The following is a 23,768-nucleotide window of genomic DNA, read 5'->3' on the forward strand; positions in this document are numbered from 1 at the left end:
TATTTTCATCGGAGTTCTTATAAAAGTCTTGAGTTCTTTTCAACAGGTTGTAATATCATAGTGATAGGAATTTTTTTAAATTGCTCATATAAGTGAAATCAACGAGACAGCTCACTGTAGTGATCTGAATCCCAAGAGTGCTAGTGTGCATTTCCAAAACAGAGCTCATTCTGACAAGTATTTCATAAACTGTGATTTATAGATCTTGACTATCCTACAATGTTTTTGATTATWTTTATTGTCCTTAGCATTCAGTTTCATCATGTTCTGTCAAATTAACTCCACAACTAAGGTTGGAAAGCTGTGTGCCAACTAGACTTAATTAACTACATATGGAAGAGTGTGAGGAAGCAGTCACAAGTATCAAACTGCTAAAAAGAAAACATTAGATCATCCCAAAGCATTAGCTACATGTCATTGATCCTTAATATACTAAATTTTATGTACAGTTCCTTTTTGTGATCCATTACTATGTGAACTGTTTAAGACATTACTTTAATCATAGGACAGCTTTGAGGAAACAATAAAATGTTACTGCATAACCTGCCTTCTGCCTCACAGGTATTTCCCAGTAGAAATGATCATAAGAAATATGAAGATTTTTAAATGAAGTTATATGCAGGAAGCAGGATGGCCCTTTAATTATGCCCTTAAGTACAGAATATTGGTTTAATTGCCTAGTAACCCTTGTATCTTGATAATTTAATTAAATCATGATTAACTATTCATTATAATATTTTCCTGTTATTATGCAGTACAAGCTAAACATTAACTTTTAAAGTCTTTATCATATCATGTTTGGATTTAAGGAACCACAATTCTCATCAGCTGCAAAGACTGACTGTGATATTACAATAACTTTATCTACTTGCTCAAGTGATAATACCCGATGCATCAACCAAATGGCAGTAGCCCATGGAAAAAGACTACCAGCTTAAGGAATGGCCCCTAATTCTACTTTTTCTGTCAGACTCCTGAAGCAACATGATTCAACAAGGGGGCCCTGCTCATTCACTGTGGAAAGCTATGATATAATATAGCCTGCTTCAGGTGCAGTGCCAGAACATAAGAGCTGCAATCTTGAGCCCATTAGCTTTCTCCTGAATGTGATCAACCATGTAGAACTACCACAGGGAAAGGTGCTGTGCTGTTCTCTCCACTTGCTAGGCAGGAAAAAAAGGCCATGACTACATTCTTTCAGAAATCCGAAGTAACAACACAATAATAATATGCTCTGAGACATGGATTATTTTGGCATTGATTTGCTCACATTTCGAAGGATCRAAGAATCTATCTATTAATTTTGTTATTTGGAGCTTATCTTACCAGTTTAGACTCTGAAAAAGATCAGGGTGTCCTGAACTAAAAGCTGTTACCTCATTTCAATCATCAAACAGAATATGATTTTGATTTTTTATTTATTCATCATTTTATTGGAAAACATTTGTTATGAAGGTTAAGGATCCTCTATTTGCTTACTAGAGGTATAGAAATTTTTATGTGTGGGAAGCAAGTTTAATCTAATGTCATGACTGAAAAGTCATTTGAAGTTTTTTTCGTCCATCTGCATTTTTTTTTCTCTCAGGGAAATTAAAAGCCAGTAGGAACTCTTGTAAGGTAACTAAAATATTAATCCTGAAAAAAAGCATTTTCATAAATCATGTTTTAGGTACTGAATTATACTCACATATAAAAAAGAAATTAGTCAAAATATTCCTCCTATTTAATTCAAATACATAATTTCCCTAAATAGAAATACTTTGGGGGAAAAAAAAAAAAGTGTATTTAATAATTCTCTCCCAAGTTTGGTTCCTTTGGTTCCAATACTTAGTATATGGGATGAATGATTGAAAGTAATGTGTGTACATAAAGTATCAAGTGGGCATGCAGAATAAAAAAAAAAATGTGCATACACACAATATATCAACTGGCTACAGAAAGAAATGAGCTCTGGTATAGAACATGCATATCAATGAATATGTTTTCCATGCTTTTTTACTGCTTGATTACAAAGGTGGTGGACTATCTCTGATTTCTGYAGCAAACCAGATAATCTTCCTTTATATGTTTTTTTTCCCCCATCCTCTTTCCTTCAAACTTCTAAGCTTATTTTATACTTCAACACATAATTATTTAAGTGTCATCAGACTTTAGATAAAACCAAGCCGTACATTAGATCAGGCCTAAATAAAAATAAAAATAAAAATAAAAATAAAAATAAAAATAAAAACAAAAACAACAACAACAACAACAACAACAACAATAATAATAATAATAATAATAATAATAATAATAATAATAATAATAATAATAATAAAATAATCATAGGAGTATAGACGAAGAATTCAACACGACCATTTAGCTGGCTAGTTTAAGAGCACTCTAGCTATATCTATATAATGATAACCCTAACAATTCTTTGGGAAAGCAGGAGTGGGCATGAGCCAAAACTGTGTCAAAACTTGTTACCGCTTCAGCAGCGAAGTCCATACCTGAGCCCCATGCTCTGTCACTTTTGGTTTATAGATACAGATATAGCCCAGGTCTGGGACTATTTGCCTTCAGGCGTGTATCACTTTGTTTTCTTTTCTTGGATAGATATATATGTATACTGGGTATCTCTGCCAATTTTAGTACACAAAGTGTTTTTCTAAAAATGTCTGCTGTGCCTGCAAAGTACACAATTATTAAAAGGAATGTGGAAATAGGCCTAGCCACATAAATTTAACTGTTTTGCATTTATAAGTTCAGTTACAGTCAGAGAATAAAGTATGTTGATTGCATTAGTTTCAGTTTGGAAGAGGACCATTTTACTCAAATTAACGTTTAACCAAATGATGAATAATTTGAACTGAATGAAACTAATGGCTTGAATAGTTAGAACAAATGTTTCTGTTTCCTCAGGAGAATCCTGGCCTATGAGAAGCAAAATAGCCAGAGATTCAGAAGTAGTCTAATTACTTTCCTTGATTCTGCTTATGGGAAATATTCACAAATGAAGCTAAAGTAAGTTTTCATATACTTGCTGTGTTTTATGCTGTTATGGTTCTAATGGTTATTTTTTCAGGAATATATTCCTTTCATTACATTTTATGTCTATAGCGCTTTTAATTACAAACATATGGTCACCATCATATGGTCAAATATATGGTTAATCTGCTTATGTGAGAAGTATATGAGTGTTCTGTGCAAAAAAAATACCCTAGAAAACAGAAAACAAAAAAACAGCATAACATTTTTTTCAACATTTTTGAGGTATTAGGGATAAAAGTGAGTATTCATTTTATTTATCGTTTCATGCCATTATTCAGACAAATTGGCTTAATGAGTAGAAGGATAAGCATCACGTATTTTGTTTTTTGTGGTGTATGCTTGTTTGTTTTTCAACACAGAGTCTGAAGGAGAATTTGCATCACTACATTATTTTGAAAATGACAGCTGAAAAGAGAATTCCTACTGAAAGCCACTTCAAGTTAATATTTACTCAACATGAATTTTAGTCTTGTAATATTTCAGTTTCAGAAGGAGAGAATTATGAAAACTATTGATTTAAATAGTGAACAGAATAGTTTGTCCTCCTAATCAATCACAAAGATATTAAAATCCAATTGTGCAATACAGACATTAAAATACTGTGTTTATTGAGATTTTAGGAGGCAATCAGATGATCATTTTTTTTGACACTCACAAGTAACTAATAAAAGATATATTTTTAAGTCCTGCTTTCCCAGATGCCATTTCATATGAGTAAGAGAAAAGTGTAACTTGGCTTTGATCTTTGCTAGTAGTGTCCAGGTGTTACTTCGGTATAAGATGATTGAAGATACTGTCTACCTCAGTAAGAAATTGTGGACAAATACAAAACATATAAATCCGTGTATTAGTGATCCTCAAGAATGGTAAAAAAATGAAAATTGAAACATAGGTGTCATTTTTATAATGATATAGCTTCACATATTTATGAATTCTATCTAAATAAAATTTCTGATTATGGATTTTCTTCTTTAATGTTAATTCATTTTCTTTAGGGAGACTTTTAGTCATTCTGCGATACCCAAGTAGCTGTTACATCACTGTAACTTAAAACAGTCAGATTTACAAGAACATCAGTGAACAAGTTATCAACATGATGCTTCCAGGAAAGAATATAATTTTCATAACTTACACCTTCTATAGCACTTGCAAGTGAGTAAGTTGAAGGTACAGTCATCAGAACAGCTATAAGTAATGGAATATATATATATATAGCCCAAAAAGATACTAATATAGCAGAAAGCTCAGAGAGAAAAATGTGTAAGTAGACTTAGTGAAAAAGATTTAGACAATAAGACTTAGACTTTGTGTGGGAGACAGTTAAAAAAAGACTTTGCTAATAATAAAGAAAATAATTATTAATGAAGTAATATTTCTATCTCTACTTGTTTGTATCATCTCTAATACTTTTCAGTAAGTCTTGCCTTCTCAATATGCACAGAATGGATACCTTAGTTGGGAATGCTTCTGAGAAATTCTCCTCATGGCATTGCTTTCCAACCTTCAAAAGACCTCTCCATTTTCTTTTTGCCTCTCCTAAGAGCACAACTCAGGTGCTTAAGTGACAGCTCCTAGACTACTGCAAATTACATTTTGATGAACTAGGGAAAACTAAAATTAAGGGCTTGTTTACTTTATAAAATAAGGCTGTAAACTGGTTCACRAGTGACTCAGCCAGCCCTGCATGAAAGATGTGACTTCCTGTAAACACCTGGGAATGAAAAGACCTCGAARGGCAACTCCTGGAATTACTCTTCTGTAAGCCGAACCTTAAGATTGTTCCTTTTGGACTCTATGTACATAGTTATGTGCACTCTTTTTTTTTTAATTTAATTGATAAACTAGGCATAGAAAATAATAATAAAAAGATAAATACTATAAAAATCTTTTTTTTTTTTTGATAAAAATCTAACAGCTATCCATCTTTCATGATGGACAGAATCTCTTTAAGACCATCAATTTATTTTCTTCATTTTTCTTTCAATTTGTTCATTGTTAAATAGCAATCAAGAAAATGCCTCTGATAAACCCAAATAAAAGGAACAATTTGGGTCCCCTTTGGACATTTTGTCTTTAATAAAATGTTACCAACTCTCCTAAGTGTAGATACGCTATGTCTAAAAAGAAAAAAAAAAAGATGATGAAACATATATCTTCCTGTTACACCAGGTATATCCATCTATCTATCTATCTATCTATCTATCTATCTATACACACACATATATAAAATAACAGAATTAGTCACTGGAGCAGTACAGAAAAATGATATTCAACACAAACCATTTGATACTGGCCTTTGGCATTTTAAAACATTTTTAAATTAATCTTATCTCTATTTCCAAATGAAATATTCTCTTGGAAGGAAAATTTGATGTTTTTTTCAGCCAAAGTTATTTGCAAATTTGGCACAAACTTAAGATTCTTTTCAAATATCTTGAAGAAACATATTTTTAAACTGCTCTTAAGGGAAAATATTTCTTCAGCAAAAACTATAAATCTTATAGTTCAGTAATGAAAATGAAAGAGATTCTTATTTTGGAATTAAATCAGATGTCTTTATTATTTCACTAGCCATCGTGGCAAATGATGTAGTTCTGTATCAAGGTCACAGTGAGATTATGCCTTCTACTGCTTTAAGTATGCAAAGATATAATAGCTTGGAGAATTTAGTCTTGATTACTGCTTTTATTCACATGTAAGTTCACTCTTACTTAATTTGCAAACATAGCTGTAAAYAAAATATTTATAGCTGGAAAAATAAAGTATGTTCTTGTTTAAGCTTCTATGAGCTATCTAAGCATATAATAGGAAAAGATTTTGTCTTTTCTCTCACATAAAGCAATGCCACAAWGCTATTTGCACTCATATTTTTCTGCAGAAAGGAATAGTGAGGTCTTAATACCCTTTCTAAAATGTAAAATGCTGTTGAATTGTGAGTGTCAGATAATGCAGGTGGCATATTGTGTTGAAAAATGGCAACGAGGAGAATTCCATTCATCTTCATAATCTCATGCTTCAGGGAATAAATGGATCAGTGCTTGGATCAGGAAATAGTATTTGTCTCTTGATCCAGCATTACACAGTTGACCAGAATCATAATACACATGTATTATGATTTTTTTTATCCTCTTCTTAAGGTGGAATCCACTAAAAACCTTGCAGTGTTTTATTTTCTAGGCATCTCTAGTACTCAAAATTTGGTCTTGCTGCATCCTTTATACATCTGTTTCCATATGGTTCTGGACATTATGACACATGGATATGTACAGAAATTTGGGAGGATTAACCTCAGGGTCTAGTTGAAAGAATAAGCACCCTATGCCTTGGGTTAAACAGCTCCAATTTCAATTACAAGTATATATTTAAATATTCCGTTCAGCAGGGAAATAATAATAAGTTCCATAATAAGTGGAACATATTTTGAAACATTGGAATTAAGTGCCTATAAAATGGAATTATTAGCACATGATTAACTGCATTGACTTTATTGTAACAAATACCCCAAAACATAAAGTAATTAAATGCTGGAGTTACTTCTGCAAAATTGAGTATCTGTATTCTTATATGTACAACTATGGTAGAAAATGTAGAATTATTTTTCCTGAACTTGACCAAGGTCATTGAGATACATGTTGATATATATTTTTACTAATAATTATTATTAATATATTAATTAGAATAGATATTGTTGTTATAACATAAAACACTGGCTTTAAAAAATCGTAGCATTTGAAATTTCTCCCTGCACACATCTGCACTGTGCAATGAGATTAAGAATACTAAACTAGCTGCAGGTTAATTGACCCAACTTAGTTAACAGTCCTTTCTAGTTACAACAGTAACTGCCCTCAGGCAAAAATCTATATTTGCAGTGCTTCYAATGTCATTTGGCAGAACTTAAACTCAGTGTGACTTGCAAGTTACCATCAAACAGATTGTCTTCTACCTTCTCCTAGCTGAGTGTTCTTGGTGGATTCTGGACCAGAATATGTTTTGAATAAATCAGTCCTCTGAGCTTTCTCACCACAAAGTTATACCACAGCTGATGCGACCATAAAGGGAGATAGTTGGAAGGTGAAGACTCCTTTCATTAATGAACTCTCTCTCTCTTGTTTTAATTATTAGTGAAAACAAATCTTAAATTCTGCCTGTGACAAAGACTACTACTTTGAAGACATAGCACCGTGATCGCATGAACGATCGCATGAATGAATGAAGCTCATTCTCATGCTCTGATGACAAAGTATTTTATTCTGGATCTGCCTTGTGTTTTCCTGGCAGTGCATTTATTTTATTTTGTATTTATTTTTATTTATTTATTTATTTTATTTATTCACTTAAATGCATTTATTTTATTTGACTTAAAAAAGTTTTCTTCTACTGCAAAGACACAGAGTACTCTTTCTTCAAATGAGATGATTTTTCAGCCTAACATTATTATCTTGAAAGGAAGCTTTTGCCACAATAAGCCAAATAACAAATTTTTTATCATCTTCAGTAGAGGWTTTCACTCAGTGCATTTATTCTGAAACTGAAAATATCTTCAGTACTAAAAAGTGCTTTGTAAGCACTTGGAATACATATTCAGTACTACCGCAAATTTTCTTGGTCATTTAGGAATGTGTAGTTTCCTGAAGAATGTGTTTAATGCTTCTGTGTATTTCTGAGGGAAAAGGAACAATCTGAAATGAATCGTAAATAGATTACCACCTATAATATGTTGCTGCTTGAGAGGTGTTGATAAGATGACTGATTGTAATATGGAGCAAGTATATAACCTGTATTCCACCTTGTGTATATGGTTCAGATAACCCTTGCAGAAAGTAGAAAGGTAAAGCAAGGATATTATTAAAATATGCTCAAATAACATTGAATGRTATGTCCATATGCTACAAAAACTGCAGCTTTTAGAGACTCTCTTTTTGAGTGGATACATGTACCAGACAGTGAGAACAAGGAGCGTTCATTCCACACCTGTTAGCTGTTTTGCAGAGACAGCAAGTGAGTTCTGCTGCAGGAACAGCAAATTCATACAACATGTAATAGTGACAATAGCCTTGGACTTCTAAAAGAGAGGTGTTGTCATCATTATCAGTCTATATTCTCTACTAAATTTGGGTCAGTGAGCAGACTGTGTGAGGTTCACTCCTAAAATGTCTTGTTTTTTTACAAATGTTAGTAAAGTATGGGGTTCGAGGAATATTCTATGGAAATTGGACTGTATTACTTCAGATAGCATAATCTCTGAAGGCTGTTAGAAGAGGCATGTGTAGCTCAATATCATGACTGATACGTGGATTCATTTCAAAAACCTGATCAATATCTAAAATCGTAATGAAATAGTTTAAGGCTTTTCTACTTTCAGTTGCACTCTCCATAGAAATGTATATCAAAACATATAATCTATGTCAAAACAAGTAACGGGCATGGAATTATTAAATAGCAATTCTTTGTTTTATTTGGATAAGTAAGTCCAGTAAAGACTGGTATGTCAGATATTGTCACTTAGTACTAAGACTAAAATTTTACAAATAGTTATTCTGTATTTATATAATTATATGTCTATATCTATATACATATGTATAGAGATATGTAATCTGAATATATTATTCAATGTATAAATGTTTCTTCAAAATTATCTGCATGTTTTTGCATTTTTTTGCCTGTTTTTCATGTATTTGTGAGGTCCTGCAAAGATCATGTTCTGACTCTGAAAGTTATCATTGAGATAAAATTGTTCAGTGGCAAAGATAAAGTAAATAGATGAAAAATTATTATCAAATCACTCAAATTAATATTATATCTCTCTTTTCTGAGATATGRTTCATTCAGATTGCTGTGAATCCAGGTAATCCATCACTGAATTTATACAGTCTCACATCAGTAGCTGCAAAAAAATGGGGAGAGAGAGATGCAGTTTTGCTTTATGGAAATATTATTTTCTTTTTCATTAAAGAGTTTAGACAAGGTCCACAAATGATTCTCAGGCTTAGTATAGTTCTGTGTAATGAAGCAGAAATGCCTGTTGTAGAAAGAAAAGAAAAAAAAAAAAAAGAGTAATTGCTTTCTAAGATATTTGAAATTAGGCTGACAGGCATTAAGTTTGCATATAAGAAAGCGTAATTTTCATGTTTACTGCCATTCTTATTGGTTTCTGAAAGCCTGGATAAGTGATCTGTACTAATGGAATCAGTCATTCTTTGTTCTTTTCATTTTCAAGGACTCTGAATAGCAAGTTTAGATAGAAAAATCTCCTGACCTCCAAGCAAAAACAACACACTCAATGGAGTGAAAATACTTAAAGTGAATTTAAAGATGAAAGAAATCAACGATAAGTTGTCCATTAGTTATAAATGCTAAAGCTCTGTTGCACCCTATTTACACTAAAACTAATAATAATCTAAAAAAAAAAAAAGTGGGGAGATTATTGCTGCTTTAGTCCTAATTACAACAACCTCTGTCTTGACAGTGATGCTTTACATGATTTGTTCCATTATGTTTTGTACCGAGAGGTTGAAAGCTTTCATCTGCATAATACTGAGATGGAGCATAATTAGCAAAATGCTATTCTGAGTTTGAAATAGCTTTCTGTTTTCTTATCCATCACAAAACTACTCTCTCATTGAGAAGCTGAAAATGATATTGTGTGTTCTGCTCACATTTGTTATATTTGGCCAAGAGAGCTAAAATAYAGTGAATTAACCAAGATACTGAAATACCATCCTAAGAACTCTTGTAATGGAGCCAACCCAGACAGCGTAATCTAAATAGCTCTGAGGATATAGGCCACATTTCAAGGTATAAAATGACAGAAGCTCTTTGGAGCACAGTTCAAGTTACTCATATTGCATGTACATATCAGCAAAATCCTTCTAAGAAAAAATAATTAATTGACATAAGTCATTAAGTAGGTATTATTAGTCATTATCGGATTAATCCATTAATCAATGGTCATCGTGTGATTTGGTTTCCAAAGCACATGAAGTAACCACTCGGCTTTGTGGAAGAACTGCTTTACTTTATTCTATGATTCTTTATTGCTAGGGTTTCAGAGCCCTGGAACAGGAAGCACAGAGAGGTTGTGGAGTCTCCTTTTCTGGACATCTTCAAAACCCTCAACCTGCATGCGACCCTGTGCAACATGGTGTAGGTGTCCTTGCCTAAGCAAGGAGTTGGACTAGGTGATCTCTAGAGGTCACTTCCAACCTCAACCATTTTGTGATTTTGTGATCAGTGAGTTTCCAGTTCATTCACACCATCAACTGCTATATTCTTAATCCCGCACTAATGTTTATTGAAAGATCAGAATCTCACCAGCCCTCTGCCTTGTGCTTCAAAGCAGTTTATAGTTTAGTAGAGGCTTTACTGAGAGTACAGTGAGAGTGTGGCTGCATGGTGAACATCAACTCAAGTGAGAGATCATTCTTGAAATGCTGCATCAATATAATTAAAACATCCTTCCAGGACTAGCACTTCTGATAACCTTTTGGGAAAATAAGGATCAGATGTTCTTATCTGATTACAGTAAATAACCTACAGGCATCCCAGTTAAGTGAATTACTATCCCAATTAAGCAACAGTTCTTGCCAATAAGTATCATTAGGTTTAATTCCATTCCTTGGGAAATGTCCTGATTATTTCTCAATTTAGTGGTATGTAATCTAATAGTTTAAGAAAAAAAAAAACTACTATTTGAAGTAGAAATGATWGAGAAAAGATGAAAAAATGGTAATGTAGGCAGAGCTTGGATGAAAAGCATGCAAAGCCCCCMAAAAATAGAAGAAATGTAGTCACAGTTGTTTCAGCTAGTTTGGTATCTTGCGGGGAATGAAAAAAAAGTTCCTGAAAGGTTTTTCTTCTTTCCTTTAGTATAGCGTAGTTTATTATAACCAAGTCAAATTTCCAGTGATAGAGAAAAGATTAGAAGATTGACAGAATCTGGGGAGAGAGAAATGAAAATGCCACATACTTTTCATAGGATTACATCATAACAGAAATTACTCATGGCCATGGTAGAATTTCTTCTTAACAGAAGGTATTTACAGGTAGGTTATTCAGTAACCATGTCTGAGCTATTGAAAATGTGGGACACAGGAAAGCATGCTAAATGAAATGGAGCAAAGCTGGACCTCTTGTCCAGGAACATTTAGGAAGTTTGCAAGATTTTCTTTTCTCCTGGTGTTTTACAAAGCAATTCTAAAATAAAATATTAATATTTCAAACTCACAAGGACYTTTTTCCCTAAAAAGATGAAAAATGAATAGGAGTGAAAGTGTAGATAGACCTTGATGAGTAAGAAAAGATAAATGAAACAGCAGAAGCAGCAGAAGAAACACTTCTGTCTAGAAATAAGGTCTTGCTATGAGAGGAGCAGAAGGCAAGTAAGAAAACAGAATGCGGTTGGAAGGAGAGGAAGGACAGGGGATGTAGTAGGACAGATCAAYACTTTCTAACTCCTTTTTTTCCTTATCAAGAACTGAGCTGACTTGAAAAGTCTGCAAAAAAGAAATACATTCAGCTGAAATACTATAGCACTAGCTGACTTTGCAGTGAAACCATTTTGAATGAGCAGAATATAATTTTAGAAGTACCTAGCAAGTATCCTTGAAAACTTGTGCCAGAAACCTGCCTTTCTGCTGTAGCAGCACAGAAATGGTTTAGATAGGGACCTTTCTGAGGTCACCTGATTCAAGTCCTGCTCCAAGCAGGGTTAATGTCAGGTCAGGTTACTCAGGGATTTGTTCTAGTATTGGTTAGGAAAAGTATCTGGTGGTAAAAGATCTCTGAAAACACTTCTATGAATTATAAAGTCCTATAATTCTCTTGCAACACCAAAGTATATCAAATCAATGTTTCCTTTAATTTGTGTTCTTACTGAATCTCTCAAATATTTAAACAGGTGTTTCACCCTTTCCAAAGTTTGTCTATTCCACTGAGTATTTTAAATTGCATAAAGTCTATCCTCAGTTTTGGCACCTTTGAAAATATCCAAAGTTCTTCATTAAAAAAAAATCTGTATGGTCTGGCTTCTATAGTGACATACTGCATCAGACAGAAATGCCATTTTGTAGTAAATTGTTGTTCCTATGCTTTACTGTCACCTCTGTCTAAAGTCCTCCTTGAAAATTAGAATTCTTAAATAACATACTTCACTACAAGAAACTGCCTGATCAAAAGATGTTCTTCTACATGACAGTGCATATAACAGAGTGCAGTTTTATATCGTGCGTAAGAGCTATCAATGGTTACAGAAACAGCAAAGTACTTGACTTCCRGAAACATCATCCTCTGCAATGCATGTGATTCCAAGCAAATTCCACCACACTGCTACTAATTAAAAAAAAATAAAAAAAAAAAAAAAGGAAAAGACTAAACTAGAGTCTACTTTCTAAACTAGAGTTGAATTAACTGCCATCTGAAATAGAACTCATTTTCTTTGGTGATCTGAGCATCTGCACAAAGAAGTTCAGTAGAAAGTGTTATGCTTAGAGGGAAAAACTTAAACTAATACCTCAACACTCATAAATTTTTGCATTAAATAAATTTTGTCATTATGCCCACCATGACAGCCTAATATTCAGTTTTGGAGGATGATCTCCTTGTTTATGAAGCATATGCTAAGCACAAAGGGAGAAGGAAATCATTTAAAGTGCAAACAGACAAAATAATCCTTGGTACCTTTCCTCCAGCTTGAAGTGATCAGAAGTTCAAAAGTATGCTTGAGAGACTTATAGAACTGTGGTTTCTGAACACTTTTAGAAGCTGTTTGAGATGTAATATTTTCACTCTGCTGCATTCTTTTTTTCAACAAAGTCTTTTAATAAACTTGAAGCACCATGGATTCCGTCACAGAATAAAGTCCTCTGAGTTGTCCAGATCTATTTACTTTTTTTGATAAAAGAAAATGAAGTGGCTTTCCATACTTTGAAAATGTTGGAAATTAGGTATGTCTTCTTTGTGACGATAAGAAACATTCATCTGAACAAAACCCATCCTAACTCTTGTCTACCTAATTTCCGAATTCGGTATGTATTTATTTCACTTCTAAGGTTTTGTTTTTAACACTGATGCCAACTGATAGGAAATTAACAAGTTTTAGGATAAAGCACCCTGAGTTATGTTGAAAAATTGCTAGTGATTTAAATAATAAAGTGCATACTTGCTTTATCACAAGTACTGTAACCAGATAAGTAAGTAGCATAAGCATAAATGCTACAAGTTTAAAGTAGCTCAGAATTCATTATAGATTAGGAATGTATATTGAAATAATGCCTAAAATTCTAGGTACAAAAAATAGAAGGAAAAAGAAAAACAGCAACAGCAACAACAACAACAAAGAAAGCAATTTGAACAAATAAACCTAAAAATAATTTCCTAACGCATAGGATTGATATGCAGGCCTTGTATACAGATGACAAATTAGATTGTGTATGTAAATCCACTTGAACCTAGTTAAAGTTCTAGTACTGGATAAGTGCTTGTGTCTGACTTTCACAATTTCAACACATCAATAGCCATGAGCATGCCAGGTGAATCTTTCAGGAAATATAGGTAACCACTTTCAACTGAAAGCATTAGGCAAATACAATGAGTGATTGTCTTTTAGATTCAGGATCAAAGAATGGTTTGTTTGCTAAGTTATGTTAAGGGGCCCAGCCAATTCTTATGTGTAACAATCATTTTAAACAAACTCATGAGCTGATATAAAACTGAAGTGAGTGGTGGTTAGTTTTTATATGTTTCCTTTACACTTCAGATTCATGTACACACTGATTCAGTAGTATTACCCATGGAGAAGAGGTGAGGAATTGTGTGCTTTAAAAAATACACCAAATAATGAACTTGTGATATTTAAATTTTATAAAATCAATGTTTCACCTGCATGAAATAAGTGGAATAATGTTATCTTTACACTTTTAGTTAAAAAAGTATCTCTTCATAAAATACAGATGCATATGTACAGATGTGTAAAGACCATATGGAACAATGCACACAGCTCTGTGGCAGATTAGGTGGTAATGGTGCGTTGAAACATGTAGTGAGTGCAACAAGGATAGGGAAATTATTCTAGCTTTAGAACGTTCTTTCATTACAATTGCCAAATTAAATTAAGTGAAGACAAGGTTGTACATTTAAGAAGTTCCCTGTTGCCAAAATTTTCTAAATTATCCTATGGAGTGCCTTTGGAAAGTGTCTTTTTACTTCTTGCTTGGTGGTGTACTTGAAGGTGATAGTTTGTTACAATATRCTTGATTGTATTTTTTTTCTGTATTATGCTGAGTGTCCTTAACCTTCCTTTTTCTCATATGGCTGCTAACAGAATTCTTTCCYACTGCCAGATAACACCTGAGAGAAGAAAATCCTTTCCTATTTTATCACTTGGCATGCAGGAATTYTCTTTGCTCAGGATTGCTTTCTTGCCATCAGTTCTCAAATCTTCAAAAAAAGAAATAGCAAACTTTCACAGCTCATACAGTAATATGATATTTCACACTTGTCTGTGTTCCTTCCTCAGAGTCATTTGTATGGGACAAAAGTGCAGTTAATTCTCATTATTTATTACCATCTTATACCCTTACAAATGGTTTAACTCAGGTCATTCTCCTTTAGTGTCACTGACATTTCAGAGATGCAATGACCCTGGCTGCTAAATAGAGGTGTATTAAATTTAAATAAGTATATTTGAAACCTATTTTTTTCTTAGTATTACACAGTTATTTTTGGATTTGTTATATTTCTTAAGATAAGAAAAAATATTTTTCTCTCTGCACAGTTTCTAAGATAAGCTTTGTTGCTATTTTCCTCCCCACCCTTGTCACTTATGCCACTTTACATTGTGCCTTTAGTCCTGTTTCATGTTTTARTTCACTCATGGCTTTACTTTTATTCTATGTCACCTTCAAAAAATCTTCTTACAAGCTATTGCCCTTGTTATTTACAAGAGTACACCAGGCCATTACTCTTGTTATTTAAAGGCATTCTTAAGATTTTTTAGTTTCTTATTTTTGTTTTTTACCACATAGGTAAGTCTGAAACTTACTATGAAGTTTTCATTTTGTACTTGAGAAATTCATAATGATTTTGTCTTCACTGTGATGAATAATAAATATAGGACATTGTGGACTGTAGTTAGGGCAACACTGTCTATATGTTAATTTTTTTCTTAAATAATACCACAATCCCATATTAAGATTTGAAAATTCTTATGGTTCTTTTACATAATGTATGAAGTTGAACTGAAGTACTTATGGGTGATGCAAAAATGGCAGAATAAGTAATTTTGATCTAGATTCCTTCATGTGCTTTAATGGGTAGCTTTTCATAGCAAATCATAACTTTGCCACTTCTTAAGGCTCTTTATATCTTGAGAGAAATTTCCATCCCTATATAAAATACAGAAGTTTCTCTTTATCATTTAAAGTTCATCTTTTTTATACCTTTGAGGACACATCTGTTTCACAATGAAACAATATAGTAAAGTAATATGTAGAAATGTGAACTGTATTTAAGAGTTTTTTGTTTTTTGTTTATTGACTAAGCCCTAATTTGAATAAGTACTGATGAGGCTGTACTACCTGCAGGACTTGAAATAGTTCTGTGTAGGTGGCACAGAGTTGAGCTATGTGGACATACTTATTGAGGTTGTAATTAGCTCAGATATACAGGCCATACTCTGTTTCTTACTGTAGGCTTAGATAATGTTTCTGACTTTGAACTAACAGGCTAGTTTATAGCATTCAGCACACATTAATTTTCTTTATTTATTGTTTCTTGGTGAATGTCAGAGCTAGGTGTTTTTTTTGTTGTTTTTTGTTGTTGTTGTTGTTTTTTGGTTAAATCCATATGATCAGATTTTTTTGCTGAAAAAGGACCAGGTATTTTACCATTTTTATTATTTTTTAGAAAACAAAAATATGTAATTTCTGTATGAAATATTTAAAAGGCAAGGTGACAAGTTAACATATATAGAATCAAAGTAAAGTCCTAGCACAGCTTTCACTAGACAGCAAGCAGAGAGGAGCAGCTGTTACATTTGCCTCCTGTTTGATTTTCTTTTCACTGGGGGACAAACACATTAAAAGGCACATCTCCTCCACTTGGTAAAAAACGCTTCTAGAATGTCAGTGTCTCTTTGCTTTTTAAAAGCTTTTAAGTAGAGTCTGTMTTTTTTAAGATCTCAAACAATCAATGATTTATATTGGCAGGGATGAAAGGATGTTATGTCTTGCAATTACATTAGGTCCACATTGTAACAATGTGAACATAAATCTTTCTTTTAAATTAAGTTGGTCTTCACTGAGTCCAGCTATCCCTCTAGCACTTTCAGTTTTCTGACACTTTCAGATTTCAGTAGAGAACTTCCTCTCCATTTCAGAGGTTGTTTTTTTTGATAACATTATTTGTAAGTGTATTTACAAAATAGTATAGACAACACCATTTTTAATAACTACTTTAAAAGTATAGGTCTTTAATAGATGGTAGAATTCTGTATTTTAATAGAAGCATGATATTGTAATCTAACATTAATGGAAAATATGAGGAAATCTGGTTTTATTTTCAGAGATTTTCTATGTTTTTACCAATGAAAGTATTTTTCTTTTCCTGGTGGTGTTATTTAAGCATCATTTTTTTTTTAGTTTGGCTTTCTCTTTAAAGAAAAAAAATGTATTCTCCAGATTAAATAATGGTGCAGAGTCATCATTTAAATGATATTTAGAAACACAAAAGAGTTAAGTGACAAAAATTCTAATAAGCAATCCTGTAGTTATAGACCAAAAATAAAACTAGAGAAGTAATGTTGTTATGGAAACTGAATATTTAGATTTAAATTTATGTAAGCAGAACTTCAAGGATTATCCTAAGCAGTAAACATATTTGCAAACAAATTAAATATTGCCATTCAGATATTCTATCTCTAGTAATCATCATATATGTTTACTGCAGAATTATCTAATGTTCAGATTCCTAAAACTTTATCATTAATCTTGTTTTGTATAATTGTATTGTATTATTTTTAGCTTATAAACGTTGTCCTTCTTGTTGTTCACTTAAATTTCAGCTAGTACTCTTTTTAGCTATTTTTTTCTATTGTATTTGTATCCTTATTTTTATCTACATCAGCTACTGCTTAAAAGAATATCTATTTCCCCATATACTAAGCTGCCTTGTATTTTAATGCACTATGATCATTGTGAGATAGTCTTGTGCCTCCACTTTTTTTTTACACTATGCGCAGTCTCACTTGTTAGTAAAAAATTACTAACCCAAGGACCCAAGATGCAGTGCCCAGCCCTAATGTAGCTTCTGCACTGACAGAATTTTTTAGAATTCTGTCTTTATTATGTAATACTTGATACTTGTTTAGCTTCTTTCTTTCAAATTGCTAAAAACTTCAGCAAAATCATGAATATATATATATATTTCTCTCTTACTCCACAATATAGTAGAACAAATGCTGAATATATTTAGCATGCAAACAATGTTGTTACTCTCAATGAAGAAACTAGATAAAAAGATATAATATTTTTATGTGTCCTTTTCCATATCAATTTTAATATTATAGCAAAATTGTTTTCCTATTATCAATATCACATTTAATAAAATATATTTCAAATTCAATTACTGAATTACAAAAAAAAAAAAAAAATTGAGTCCTCTCCAATGTATATTTTCTTGTAACTACTAATTGTATCATGCATTTTTTAAACTATGGTTGGCTCAAAAGGAGCAAAATTGAACCACTTTTAATCCTCCCTACGGTGTGCCAGCATTTTCAACTTTAGTCAAGCTCCTATTTCTCAACTGAGAATAATTTCACCATTTGCAGAAGAAAAAAGTGGAAAGAACCTTGCAAAAGAAATCACATTGTTTTCCATGTGTTAGGAAATATGACAAACAGAGTCATTAAATTTGCAAATTTTTCTTTAGGGCAAAGTATACTTGAGTGGAATARGTTTTTCAAATTTTCTTCTTCAGTGGGAAATCAAAAATGTTATGTAATTTAACTTTCAGAACTTCAGAAAGGTGGGCCTGTCAATTAAACTGGTCTGCAAATACATACGAAAAAAGTGAAGAACTCACCAAAAGCAAAAAAAAGCCTTTGTTGAATCAATAACTAGCACTACATCCAAGTTAGAGTTCTATAAAATTGTAATACCTTGTTTTGATCTTAAACACAACAGGCTTGTTATTGTCTGATAAACAACTTTTAAGAAGTCTCACCATCTAAAATAGATACCTTTTACTGCTTAACACAAACTATAAACATGAACCACTATAATGTTAGCCATGTTAATAACGTGAGCTAAATTTGTCTCATGCTGACTTCTGTCTCATAAAGTGGTCATGAAATTTTTGACACCAAAAATATATATATTTTCATATTATACTGTGTAGTCTCTTGAAAACATGCATTGGTGCTTGGCTGTTGTATCTTTCACATGTGAAATATTTATAAAATGAAGCACACTGCTTAAATTACTTGAGTTATATTTTCTTAAGTTAGGAGATCATATTTATTTTTCAGAAATAGATTTTATATAAAGTTCAGGGTTAAATACTGGCACTAATCAGGTTAATGTATCTCTAAATGCAATCATAGTTCCATGTTATATTTATAGACATTTATTAGTTCATTTCAAAATATTATAAGCTATTTTCAACTTTGGGGGATTTATAATTTATCAGTAAGAGCTGCATTAGATGGAATCACTGAACCACATATTCTATCATCAGCAGTATTCAGCACTATATGTTTGTATGAAACAGGAAGAAAAATCATCGTGCATAACAGTGGAATAATTATTGTATCAGTAGATTTTTCATAATCTCATCATTCAATAAGTCCCCTAAATAATATTGGTTTCTACTTCTTAAAGCCCATCTCATTTTCCAGGTGAAGTTAGCTTGAACCTTACTACATTTTCAAAGGCATATGTTAGCAAGACTTTTGCTAAGTTATTTTAGATTAAACATCAGTATCTTTCCAATATACATTCAGTTTAAAATTGTCCAGGAGTCTCTAAATCTCAAGACTTAGGTATAATTTTATCTGATTTTCAAATCAAATTAAATCAGAAATAATGAAAGCGTTTTTTTGATCATTATTTTTTATTGTAATTGTTATTGATGTAAGAAGAGGAGTGATTTGCATCCCCAGATGTTAATCAATTTCTAGTTTGAATAATGCAATTTAAATCTATTTAAATATACAATAMATATAAATAATACTGGTTTGCATTGAGTGATTCATTTTAATGAACASAAAGGATTTGGTAACAATAGTTTCTGTCTCTGTACCCACTTCAAACAGATTTCAGTCACGTTCTCTCAAATCATTGAATAATTTCTGTGATTAGTAATGTATTTCCCCTGAAGAAGTCCCATTTAAGATGGTATTAGACTATAAATGCTCGGAGATTACTCTGAGTGGTCAAATCAACATCTGTCAAATTAGTTTATACAAACAATAATGAGTCTTCAGTCTTTATAATCTATTCTTTTGACTGCTAAAAAAAAATTATTCAGTCTTTGGATACACACTCAAAATAGCATACAAAATGTTACTATAATATCTTTTTGGTGAAAACAGGGAGTTTTCAATGCAAGGATGAAATGAGGAAGGGCCAAGCCCATCTGGAATTAGTTAACAAGAGATGACAGGGAGGACAGGAAGGGCTTCTGTAAACACATCAACAACAAGAGGAAGACTAGGGAAAAAGTATCCTGCTGAATGGGGAGGCTGCCTTGGTGATGGAAGATGCAGAGAAGGCAGAGTTACTAAATGCCTTCTCTGCTTCTGCCCTAACTACTAAGGCTAGTCCTAAAGAACTACAGAGCCCAGGTAAAMGAGAGATAATAGGCAAGAAGAAGACCTTCCACTGGTCAAGGAGGATTGGGTTAGGGATCACTTAGGCAAACTGGACACCCACAAATCTATGGGCTCAGATGGGATGCACCCAAGAGTGCTGAGGGAACTGGTAAAGGTTATTGCTCAGCCACTCTCCATCATCTTTGAGATATCATGGAGAGCAGGGAGGTGCCAGAGGACTGGAAGAGAGCCAACATCACTGTAGTCTTCAAAAAGGGGAAGAGGAAGGAGCTGGGAAACTACAGGCCAATCAGCCTCACCTCTGTCCCTGGAAAGGTGATGGAGCAGCTCATCCTAGAGAACATCTCTAGGCATGTGAGGGAGGAGATGATAGGTTGTAGTCAGCATGGATTTCCCAAGGGGAAGTCATGTCTGACGAACCTCATAGCCTTCTATGATGGGATGACTGGACRGCTGGATGAGGAGAGAGCCTTGGATGTTGTCTACCTTGACTTCAGCAAGGCTTTCAACACCGTCTCCCATAATATCCTGATAGGAAAGCTCCAGAGGTGTGGTCTGGACAGGTGGACAGGGAGGTGGATTGAGAACTGGCTGGATGGCAGAGCTCAGAGGGTGGTGATAAATGGGGCCGAGTCCAGTTGGAGGTCTGTGGCCAGCGGTATCCCCCAGGGGTCAGTACTGGGCCCGGTGCTGTTCAACGTGTTCATCAATGACTTGGAGGAGGGCACCCTGAGCAAGTTTGTGGAAGATACCAAGCTGGGTGGAGTGACCAACACACCGGAGGGCTGTGCTGCCATTCAGAGGGACCTGGATAGGCTGGAGAGTTGGGCAGAGAGAAACCTCATGAGGTTCAACAAGGACAAGTGCCTTGGTCCTGCATGTGGGAAGGAATAACCCCAGGCACCAGTGCAGATTAGGGGTTGACCTGCTGGAGAGCAGCTCCACAGAGAGGGACCTGGGAGTCCTGGTTGACACCAACTTAACCATGAATCAGCAGTGTGCCCTCRTGGCCAAGAATGCCAATGGGATCCTGGCCTATACGAGGAGGAGTGTTGCGAGCAGGTCAAGGGAGGTGATTCTGTCCCTCTACTTAGCTCTGGTTAGGTTGCATCTGCAGTATTGTGTGCAGTTCTGGGCTCTGCAGTACAATAGAGTTGTGGAGCTTGTAGAGAGGGTCCAGTGGARAGCGACAAAGATGAATAACGGACTGGAGCATCTCTTGTATGAGGAAAGACGAAGTGTGCTGGGCCTATTTAGCCTGGAGAAATGCTTTTATTTGCTTTCATGAAATAATCAGACTATGGAAAATATTGATTAGTAGTCTTTGAGTTTTAATAGATAATAATCAACAGCTGGATTATTTCTAATTGTAGCAGTTAAGAGGGCCCCAAATTTACTGATATAATACATAATGGAAGGTCATGTACCCAGTTTTATATACTACTGTGTATTTCTTTCTGTTCCATTTAAGTTTGATAGTTGTTCTTCTCCTCTCAATAAAACAAACTCTGATTTCTTTTCTATGTCTATAATTGAATATTTGCTATTTTTGTTGAAGACTTCCTTGATTAAAATACATAGTATTAGGAGTTGGTTTATTCTCCTACACTTCTTTCACATTTGACATCCAATGCGTGTGATACCAGGACATTTCCACTTCTTTGGTCGGTAATAGCATGGCTTATCCCCAGTTACTGATGAAAGTGAAAGACATACCATGCCATTACTCTAAGACATGCTTTTGTAACTGCAATATGAATAATCTTATTGCACAGCAAAGTGAGTTGTACAATAATATATAATTTCCCTACATATAGTGCTTTTCCAGTATCTCAGAACATCCTTAAAAACAACAAAATTATTGCTATATAACGTGTGATACTGGAAAGTTTTTAAAAACATTTCTATGCAAGCCACATCTGCTAAGTATGTGCATGATGTGTTATTGCTTTATACTTAAAACATACAACTATAAATGTAGTAGGCAGACACCCGTAACCTTTGGGTTTGGTGACACCCATATATGTGAGGAAAATACGATGATCCAGTAAAGCAAGTCAATTGATTTTGAAACCTCTGAAGCCAGTGGATTGGTTACTCTGTTTAGAAATAACCTTACATTTCTTAAATAAGTCCCATTTCTCAAATATTTTTTCTCAGTGGACCTTAAAGATCACGGGATAATAATATTTCCATTAATATACTGTCTTTTTTTTTCCCCTGTAAGCAGAAATATTCTTAATCCATTGTCACTTCATTTCAGTGCAGTGACTTTACTGAGATATTGAGATATGCATGAGATATGCAAGAAGAAATTTGGCAATATATTTTCTGCTTTTTCTGATAATTTACTTCATCTTTGAACAAAGTTTGCAAGTTTGTTTATTTTGATATGAGTTTAGCGATTAATTTAAAAGTAAGTTTCTAAGTTGATTTTCATTATGTCAGATCTCAGCTTGGAGATGGACACCTTTCTTCAAGAAGGTCATTAGCCGTAACATCACAACTGTGATGTTGCAGCCAGGGAATAGAAAATCACTAGAAATTTTTGAGGAAACACCTCTGCTAACCAGAGGAGTTTCCATCAATAGCAAAAGAGACTCGGGGAAAAAGAGAAGAAGAAAGAAGAAGAAGAAAATGACTCTGACAATCTGACAAAATGAAAACACACAGTTGTTCTTACCCCCCTAAAATAAAACTCGCTTGTCAAAGGACAAATATCTCTTGAATGTCTCTGTTTTATGGTGGTACATTGGTTTTCCAAATCAGCATTTGGAAAGCTAATATCGATGAAAAGATATTTTGTCTAGAAATAAATCTCTTATATTTGTAGGTCAGTTAAAATATTTTTAGAGCTACTTAGTTGTAGCTTAAGTATTTGTAGTTGTACTTCATTTGCCTCTTTATTTGCTTACAAGCTAAGAAATGGATGCATGAAGAATATTAGCATAAGCTAAGAAACATATGTATGCATAATGACAGACTATCAATAAAAGTATCTCTTTGTTTTACAGGTAAAAGGTTTTACATGTAGATGTTTAAGTGATTTATTTGGCCCCACGCAACATGGATGTTAGCGAAAGTCTTTTCCTTATGGAGGCTAATATATCTTTGCCTATTTCACAACCCTTTATTCRGATTAAATCTGGCTCTCCTGGGATGCTCCAGCCAGGACCACACTGGAGAACCAGAATGATGGTGCCTGTCCTTTGGAGCCTTCCCACTTCTGTCTCCAGTGGCAATGCAACAGAAATTCAGGCACTCTTTCAACAAACCTATTATGGTCTGAAATCTGACACTCAGAAATGCAGCTCCTAAGTGAAATTGCTAGCCTTATGAAATAGGCTGATTTCGTGGCTTCAGAATGTGATCTCACAAATACCAAGGATAGAAGAAGAAGGAAACAAGGAGTTATGCACGGGGATGAAAACTGAGCACTGCCATCTTTTAGTGGTTTATTTACATTCTACATTTCAGATGCATGTGTATGCTTCTTTAGCAGCCTATTGTCATTTTTGTTGCTACATTCCTTCCTGAAGACCTGGCATAGGTCCAATAAGACAGAGGAGAGACTGGTTTATGTCCCAGCTTAGCCTTGTAAACAAAGTTGGGTTTGGGGTTTTATCTCAAAACTCTTCAGAGTTTTATCGCTTAAGAGCTCTATTTTTTTTTTTATGACAACTCTCTTTGATACTTACATCCTTTACAGGATCCTTTTAAGTCCTTAGGAGCCTTTGTTCAATTGAAAGCTAACTCCTTTTAAGAATTCCAGGACTAACCTAAGAAAGATAAGTGCTTAAAATTCCTAATTTWTTATCAGCTTGCTTTTCAAGTTCTATTGCTCATTTCTGTCTTTAGTCAGCCTTATTCTTTAAAGGAGAATGCCTCCTGCTTATTTCTGTTT

The 23,768-nt window shown here is 33.7% G+C and overlaps 1 protein-coding gene across 1 annotated transcript in view; it reads left to right on the forward strand.

Annotated features, from left to right (window-relative positions):
- The window catches only part of FAM155A (family with sequence similarity 155 member A), a 430,602-nt gene that overhangs the window by 252,056 nt on the left and 154,778 nt on the right, over nucleotides 1–23,768 (forward strand).

Source organism: Nothoprocta perdicaria, unplaced genomic scaffold (genome assembly GCF_003342845.1).
Source record: "Nothoprocta perdicaria isolate Ctin4 unplaced genomic scaffold, notPer1 scaffold_148, whole genome shotgun sequence".
Lineage (NCBI taxonomy): Eukaryota > Metazoa > Chordata > Aves > Tinamiformes > Tinamidae > Nothoprocta > Nothoprocta perdicaria.